Source organism: Betta splendens, chromosome 2 (assembly GCF_900634795.4).
Source record: "Betta splendens chromosome 2, fBetSpl5.4, whole genome shotgun sequence".
NCBI lineage: Eukaryota > Metazoa > Chordata > Actinopteri > Anabantiformes > Osphronemidae > Betta > Betta splendens.
Window position 1 is genome coordinate 23,613,539 of NC_040882.2, and position 9,950 is coordinate 23,623,488.

Sequence of the window (9,950 nt, forward strand, 5' to 3'; positions counted from 1 at the left end):
ATATTTAATTTTGATGTAACTTTGCAGTCAACAAAACCAACTTTGTTGGATTTAATTGGTATAATTTCACTTAGAGTTTAGTATTACTGAACTTACCTATTAAAATAATCAACATGGACATCCACACGGGACCCATCTTTCAATCTGTAAAGCCAATGGTCAAGTTTACAATTACATTTAATTATAATTTACAAAATAGCCAAAAGTTAAAGTTAAAAGAAAAAGTTAAGGAAGAATGTTCTATAGAGCAGCAGCACATTTACTAGTAAACTGCAAAGTAATCATTTTTAAAGTGTTTTAAAGTTATTATTAGTAATTTTAAAGTATTTACTCTAACTGTGGTTATAGTGACTGTGTAGCTAGCAGTACTTCTTTTTTTGCATTCCATTTTGACCAGTGTCTGCCTCATTGTTTCTGTACTCAACTTGGAATAAGGATGCAAAATGTGTTCAAGCAAACAGGTATGCATTTTTTTAATCCATGTATTGGCAAACATGAAACTGAAAAACACATTTTTGCTTCATATTGTATATTGAATGTATAGTATGAATAGTATATTATATTACATTGTACAAGTTTTTACAAGTAGATTGTGTGAATGTTTTACACATTTGTTACATCAGAATAATTTAAACATCTACGGTAGGTGACCTGCAGCTATTTTACTTGTCATAGAAGAAAGATAAAATCATTTAAATAATCTGCTAAGGCGGACAGGGTGCTTTTTTGTGTGGAGTTTGCATGTTCTCCCCGTGTTCGCCTGGGTTCTCTCTGGGTTCTCCAGCTTCTTCCGACGGTCCAAAAACACGCATTAGGTTGATTGGTCACTCTAAATTGTCCGTAGATGTAAGTGTATGTGTGTAAATGTGTTGCCCTGCGATGGAATGACAACCTGTCCAGGGTGTACCCTGCCTCTTGCCCATAGCCAGCTGGGTTAGGCTCCAGTCCCCCTGCGACCCCGCGTACGGGATTAAGCGGAATAGAAGATGGATAGATGGATAATCTGCTAGGTGCTATTTCTTAATGAGACATGATTTGGAATAAGGTCACAACCAATGCACACATTTGGCTAAACTCAGCCAAAGTAACATGTGGTTGCTACCTGATAAACATATAATACCAGTGGATATATTCGGGAGTGTAATTATGTCACTATTAGATTATGTGGCCAATGTCTTGGTATGAAATTAAAAATTAGATAATATTTGATTTCAGACTAAATAAATATCACACATGAATGCCTGTGAAATTTAAACTTTGCAAAATTGGACAGAGGTAAACAAAAAAAATTGTACAGTATAATACAGTTCACATTTCATCATACACACAGACACAAATAAAATAAAATAAAAAATAAAATAAAAAGTAAGTAAGTAAGTAAAAATGTACATACCCTAAATGCGAAGCTTTAGATGAAAGGTTAATTATCTTTCTCCTCCTTCAGTTCACTTCTCCTCTGCAGTGCCTGTGACAAGTGAGACTTGTTTTGCTTCCTTTATATATGGAGCAGACCAGTGGCTAGTAATGATGTGAGTCATGCCTAATGCACCTTTTTCATACCTACCAAGAAGCTTTAGCAATTAACTAGATTACATTGGAACTGTGGCCACATTCTTGGCTCAGTTTTATGGTACACTCCTTTCATTTTTTTAGAAAAATAGATCGAAAGAAGTTCTACCAGTTTTACAGGAAGCAATGTAAAACAAATAAATAAGGTGGAATAGCAGGAAATGCAAAATATTCAATATCATCATAGAAAGGCAGCTTTAATGAACTGTGTGGACTGTCAAACTTTATGGTGTGATGCAATATAAATGTATGTAAATAGATAAATTAATACAATTAATACTATAACAAATTTCGGGCTGATGGGAAAAATCCTATGAAGCAAGAAAGAATTCACCCAGACATCAGGGGATTTTGCTGACTGGAACCCAAAAGCATTCATCTGTGATTCAACACTGACCATTGGTCCACCTGCTACCTGAGAATCTGAAAACAGCCAAAAAGGTTAACAAGGTGAGGTCACAAGGAATTTGTGTGATGAGCATTAGTTAATAGATCCCAGCTGACCTCTTGGGTTGGTAAAATGGAAATGATACAATTAAAATACAAGTGTTTCTTTTGACATCCTTCATAATGATATTCCTTATGTTGTAACTGCCTGGGGATTTAATTGACATGTTTAAATTGAACAAAATGTAGCCACAAATTAATGAGATGTGTCACTAAAGAATGTATTCTAATTAATTTATACAACCTGTGTGTCATATTGTACAAATTGTAAAATGATATTTGCAGTCACAACAACTTCACCAACTGTGCCTGTGTGTGTGTGTGTGTGTGTGTGTGTGTGTGTGTGTGTGTGTGTGTGTGTGTGTGTGTGTGTGTGTGTGTGTGTGTGTGTGTGTGTGTGTGTGTGTGTGTGTGTGTGTGTGTGTGTGTGTGTGTGTGTGTTCATGGCCAGGTCAAGGTCCATCTACACAAATGCAGTCTACAAACAAAAGATCTGTAGGTGAAAGCGCCTGGTTTCTCTATCTGTCTTTTGTGTCTATGCACAAATATCAACAACAACTTGGCATGAACTGACAACACTGCAGGGCTCTTGTGTGCTTGCTTGGTATTGGGACTCATTTTCTTCGGCGTGAGCATGCTCCTTGAACTGGTCTGTCAGGGCAGTGGCATCACAGTGGCAGACAGGAACAAACTAGACAAACTGATAAGGAAGGTCAGCCCTGCCCTGGAGTGCTTGCTACACTCATCCTTTGCCCCTGCTGCAATCATCATCAGTACTAGTATTATGGGCTAACAGAGGAAACTGCAATGCTTGTCCTTTAAAATAACTCTCTGTCTGTTACATTGTGAAAATAAATTTGTGTCCTTTTATTAATTTTAATAATAGTTTAATAATTAGTTGGATTACAGACTTTATTCACATGGTGAACAATGAAACAGTAATCTTACAGGATGTAGTCTGTTAAATGTATAAGGAAGAGTTTCAGTTATGTGAAATGTTTGGAATGTGGCAACACCTAAAGATCACTCTTATTCAGCTTCCTCCATCCTACATACATCCTTGTTTGCATATAGATAGAAACTAAATGTAATGGCCTCTTCATGCATCACCACTTACCACTCACGCACTAACCCACTTACCAGGCAGGATTATTGAGTGATGACATTCACCGGAGAGCAGTCACATTGGATGCCTGCAAAGTGAAAGCAGTCTGGAGACTTCAAAAAGACAAGACGCGATAACGGCATTATTTGATTGCTCAGCAGAAATAATTTGACTTGAAATGGGAATCTCAGACCACTTACAACCATAACATTACATGTTGGCCTCTGCAGTTAAATTTATATATATAGTTACAGTATGACTATTGCTGACTTGTAGTCTATTGAATGAGGAAAACTGAAATGAAAGCAGCAGCATCTCTGATATTAAACATTTCACTTCAATTAGAGCTTCTTCAAATTTTGGAAGTCATGCCAACTGTACAATGAGACAATCAAAGTGTCCAAGTACTGATATGTCAGAACCATAAATCAAAATAAAGCCACAGTGATTAAAGTTTACGAAAAGTGATCTTTAATTTCAGAATGTGACCAGCTTATGAAGTGTGAATAATAATGAAACTGAAAGATGACTAATCGTTGATTATGATCAACTGATTATGATTAAAACTATGTCCTGTATGCCCTTCTTTGTGTCTAAATCTAACCCATATAACAACTTCAAGAACTGTATTATTTGACCAAAAACTGAAAAAAACAAAAATGACAAAAACAATCAAGAGCTACATAAAAGCTTTATAAATACAATACAATCTTAAACTGTTAATGGAGAATTCTAACTGTTTTATCACATCAGTTATGTCATTATGAATTGACTTTAGAAGCTGAGTTATAGAACTGAGGAGTGATAATTTTGGAAAATACAGCGGTAAAGCACATGTGCAGGGAGACATCCTCCTTTGTGTACAGTCTAATATGAGTGTTAATTTCAAGATTGGCAGCTCCACAATGAAACAGTTTTGTTAGGTTCATTTGTACTATCACCTTTTTGTTGAGTGCCTTCAAGGGCCATTTTAGGTATTTAGACATCACTTTTAATTGCACTGATGACAGGTGCAATGAATTTGTAATTCTGTAGAGAAAATCCACAGTAATTGTCTCAATTTGAAAACAATTAGTTTTCATTAATATATAATAGTGCAGTACCCTGAAAATATGTTTCTGTTTCTGTTGTAAGGCTTTTCAAAATGACAAATGGCAAAGGTGGGTCAAAATGTCAAAGGTTAATTTTTTTTTCGAAATGACACACACCTGCGTGCATTTGTGTGTATTTATAGAGAAGTGAGAAAACCTTTTCACTCCCCAAAGCACCCGAGGGCTGGTATGTTTGTTAGGTTTAGGTTTATTTAGTTGTCATGGTTACATTTACCCGTAACACTTAGAGGGCCTAAGAAGATGAGTATGTTCATGCATCACCATTAAGGTTATGCTGCTTACACAATTACTGATGACCCTCAGACGTAGATGGTAAGAGAAAATGTTATGTACTACAACCGTACATGTGCATTGAATGAAGGAGGTTGCATGTGTGTTCCTCTAGGTATCCTCCATATCTCAATATAAGTGATAATGTTTACAGGAATGTAGCCACATTGACTGCTTGCTACAGTACTGTAGGGGAAACTATCTGGAAACGTTAAGACAAAGCAAAGTGATGATTCTTGATTAACATCTGACCTTTATGCCCAGACCTTGTTGTGACAACAATTGATGAACACAGCTAATGTCAGAAATGTGCAATCAATTTTCTTATGTCCTTATGTCCGTATTAGTGATTAGTTTTGATTTCACACATAATAAGCCTGAAGCAACCTTTAGACTGCCATTCTAAAAAATAAAAAAAATTAATACGGTTGGGTAGAAATTAATAGAAATTTAGGAAATATAAATAATGGGCTTGATGTTAGTGTCTGCTAGGACCTTGCTGTGGTTGTACTATAGAATCAGAGAAAAAATATTTCATTCCTTTATTATGAGAACCTGCTGTGCAAGAAGCAACGACAAAAGCCAAGAAAGGAGTTTTGGTTTCTCAACATGCACACAAGAAGAGTAAGCCACACCGGTCAGGTAAGTTGAGGATTCAATAATAAGGAGAAAAGATTTCAAGTAATTAATCATCCTACAAGCAGACATCGCTTTACTACAAGAAACTCATATTCCCTAAACTAAAGCTTATACTCATCACCATCACGCATCACGGCAGTTCCCACATGCTTTCTTAGCCAGTTAGAATTCTAAACAAAGAGGGGTCACCATCCTGGTACACAAAAAAGATTAACTTTATTCATAATGATTCTTTTGTAGAGCCACACTGAAGATATATAATCATTAACATTCTGATACTAAAATATTGAGTATTGCATAACTTGTATGTATGGTCTTCCTTTTTCTTGTTCTTTTTCAATTGATTTTTTTCTGAATTTAATTAAAGTAATGAATTAAAAAAAAGGTTTTGATGAAAATCAAATTACTGTGACACACCTGTATTTAGTACAAACTCATATTCCTGTTTTTTCACCTCCTCCAGTCACGCCACACCTAAATGACAAGGAAGTTAAACATTCAGGCAGTGAGCTCTCTTTAAGGAAACCTACTTGCCCTGATGATGAATATGTCATGGGACATTGCCTTGACTTGCTGTTTCTCTTTCGCAGGCTGATTGAGAAATTATGTATTGAGAATACAGACTTTAGACTGTATTCAACATTTGTCAAAGTCAGAGCAGCAACCAGACATTACCAGGATTTACTTTGTTGTAGGTAAATGGTTCTATTCCTCTGAATGTTATTCCCCATTAAAACTTGTTAAAATTATTTTAAATATTTTTGCATACTTAATTTGATTGGAGTATACAGTATATTATCTACAGTGTTTTTCAACACATTATACCAATGACCAATAAAAGCTTTATTCTTTAGAATAGAATTCAAATGATCAAAAAAGCTAATGGCTGAACACTGTAAAAAAGTGAAGATCAACTCCGGCAGTACTTACAATGGCCCTGTGAGGTTAGACATAAAAGAAAAGTAGGTCAGATCATTTTAGGTTTCAGTGCCTTTGTAGGTCAAGATTCCTTCTTGGCTTATCTATTAAAAGGAGTGCCAGATACCAGATACAACATGACAAGGCAACATAATGAAATACCAGGCCTCTGATTTATTGTATGAGCTGCAAATTCCTGGCATTTATCAACAATTGTTCTAACGAAGATGCTCAGTTGTAGTAATATTATTATAATTATAATATAGTTGCAAATTTAAAAGGTTTGTGTGTTTCTTTTTGCAAAGTACAGAACTCTTAAAGAAGGGAAACACATCATTTATTCAGTACAGTCTGGAACTAAAGCAGAGCCTTACAGTTAGAGCTCATTAAAACAATTAATGTTTTAATATAATATTATTACAAACCTAATGCAAACACAGGGCACACACCTGGCCTAACCTAATCTAAATCTCTCTCAAAATGCTGTGAGGCAAGATAAATAAACACTGTGATAACGAGGCCTCTAACACCTGCTACAGCAGCTTAAACCAAAAAGGGCCCTAGAAGTAAGGAATGAAATTTAACACAGCCACATAATTAAGAAAAACCTATTACACATTATTAGTCTCCATTTACTTTGTTACCTTTGTTAAGATACCAATATGGCACAGAGTCATCTGTACCATATAAATTATAACTTTTTTTCAGGCACCGGTCGATCTGACTGCTGATCACAACAGATCCTGTCCTCTTCCCTCTATTTGTTCTTAGGTTATTTAACCGTATTTTTCTCATGTTTTGTTAATTATATTGTACATATATTGTGTACATAACTTGTACACAACTTGAATATATGTTTTCTAAGTTTGTCAAAGACCCGCTGAGGACGCCACACTGGAAAACAACGTTGGGCAAAGAAGAAGCACTTCAGACCCATGCTCCCATCCATCTGGGAAATGTCAGATCTTCTCCCAACAAGATGGACGGCATCAGCTGGAGTACATGATAAGCAGCAGCCTGCTGTTTGCAGAGACCGGGCTGATTCCACTCATTCCGGATTCAACAGTGACACTAGACAATTTTTGCTGAGGAGGACAGGAGGGAAGGGAGGGGGCCTGGCTGTGTTTGTAAACATTGCAATTAAAATGAAGCTTTGTAACAGAGACATTGAGCTGTTAGGGGTGGGCATGAGGCCATTATATATAACTTCTTGAACAGATTCCAGGTTGGGCCCATAAACCCCCGCTGTCCACGATAGGCCCCCCTTCACATCACCCACAGGGCTCATCCACCCCCACCTCACACACAGTCACAGCAGATCAGGTGAGGAAGGAGCTGAACAAGCTTCATCCAACAAAGGCTGCAGGGCCTGGTGGAATCAGCCCAAGGGTGCTGAAAGTCTGTGCTCCCCAGCTCTGTGGTGTCCTCCAAAGCATCTTCAACCTGAGCCTGCAGCTGGAGAGAGTTCCAATGCAAAGTCATGCATTGTGCCAGTGAATAAGACACCACGTCCCAGAGTCCTCAACTGTCATGTTTTTATCTCTTGACACGATCATGGTTACCATTTCCTGTTTTATTTTATAATTACTTCTAGGTTTTGTTTATCCACGCTATGTTCTAGCTTTGCTTCCAGCTACGTGCTCACCAGCTGTTCTCAATAGATAATTAGACCTGGTATTTAACACCCAGTACTCACCTCAGACCTCCGCCAGATTGTTGCGAGTCATCTGCTGTTTCCAGCGTTTACCTTGTATGTATCTTGTTAGCGACCTTGCCAGTTACCTGTTTTTTGCATTAGCCCAGTACTTATGTACCGTAGCTGAGCTTACCTTGCTCTGACCCGGACTGCCTTGACCACCGATTTTGCCTGCTCCTCTTATTGCCACACACCGTAATTTTGTGCCAAAACTGTACCTGTACTTGGATTCTGTTGTGGAAATTAAAACATGTATAACCTACCTTGCGGTCTCCGTGCATGTGGGTCCAATTTTTAAGCCACCTGACATCAACGACTACAGACCCGTGGCTCTGACCTCTTACATCATGAAGGCTTTTGAGAGGCTGATCCTGGACTCCATGCGTTCTCTGGTCAAACCGTCAGTCGACCCCCTCCAGTTTGCATATCAACCCCATAGGAGTGAATGACGCCATCATACATCTGCTCCATCGCACCTACAACCACCTGTAATGGAAAAATTGTACTTTCATGCTTCTTGTGTTCATTTCTGACTCTGTATAGCAACCATGCATTCTGTACTTGTTGATTAGACCTAGAACTGAACATTCTTAGACAAACAATATATCTCCCTATCAAGGTTCTGCGGCACATTAAGTGGTGACATCTAATGTTGTGTTTGACTGACTGATTTTTTATGGTCTGTGTCTGTCTTTTACCACTGGTCTCTGGCTCCTTTCTATCTGATGCCTCACCAGACCCAAGGCCGTAAACCTTGTGCATTCTCTGTGCCCTTTTCCTTCTGATAGCATGGCACCCAGAATGCAGGAGTGAAAATGTAAACATCTTCACCCACAGTGTGATAAGGAGATTCCACCAGGCCCCAGGAGAAGGGTTAAAAGGCAGAGACAACCTCAGAACGGGGCGATCTCAGCAATATACCTTCGTAGTGCATGTTCAGATCTCCCCAGCTGGCTTTTTTGACTATTTTTTGTTATTTTCTTTATTATTTCAATAAATCGCACAAAAGGACAACTCTCTCATCTGCCTTTATTCCAAAATTTCCACCACACCACCTCACCAACCGCCCCCAGAACGTCCTCCTGATGAATGTAGCAGACAGTAACAGACTGGATAAAGTGATCAAGAGGGCTGGTTCTGTTCTGGGGGTGGAGCTGGACCTCCTACATGCTGTAACTGAGAGGAGGATGCTGGTCAAAATCCTCTCTACCCTAGACAACACCTCCACCTCCTACACAGTGGGCTGGCTGGACAGAGGAGCACCTTCAGCCAGAGGCTTATTAGGTGCTCCACAGAACGCCACCGGAGATCCTTCCTATCGGTGGCCATCGCCCTGTACAATTCCTCTTCTCTCTGTAAGGGTTGATCTTCATCTATGTAATAACATGTAAAATAAAACTGTAGCTAGTAATTCGATGTAATTAGACCACCAATGACCCAGCAGACCTGAGCTGGGTCAACGACCTGAACTTACACTTCTATAGGTTTGACCAAGCAAAACAGTGGCCTCCAAACCTTTTGTCACCTCACACCACTGGACCACCCCCCACAGCCCTTCACACCTTTACACAAAGCCCGGCTCAATCAGCCCTGCGACTCATCCCACCAACACACCTTCACTTACCACCACTCTGAGTTACTCCTTCAACCCCTGTCCTTCTGTAGCACCCAGATGAGAAAAGAGCTCAGGAAGATCAAGGTCAGGGAAAGCAGCTGGACCAGATGGCAACAGCTCCAAACTCCTAAAGTCCTGCAAAGGCAAACTGTGTGGAGTTATGGAGCATGTCTTCAATCTGAGCCTCAAGCTGAGGCTGGTACCATGGCTCTGGCTTGTCTGAAGTGATTTATTGGTCCGTAATCTGGCCATAAAACATGTTGGGTGACTCTCACTGGCTTGGAGTCCTGTCAATCCTGGACAATGACTAGACACTTTTTATATATAGTCAGATAGGTATAAACAACTGTTATTTGGATATATTGATCACTCATAGTACTATTATTACAACATTAGAGATCCAAAGTAGAAAACTGAGAACCTCATCTGACTGTTTGCTTTGAAATCATTATAATTTTGGCCTGCTTCACTTTATCAAAACCATCTTTTTACTGAGTTAATTTTCACAAATTGTGCAATGATTATATGGAGGTTAGAAGTTGATGAGTTCTCTATTCACAGAGATATTCATCCTGAAAA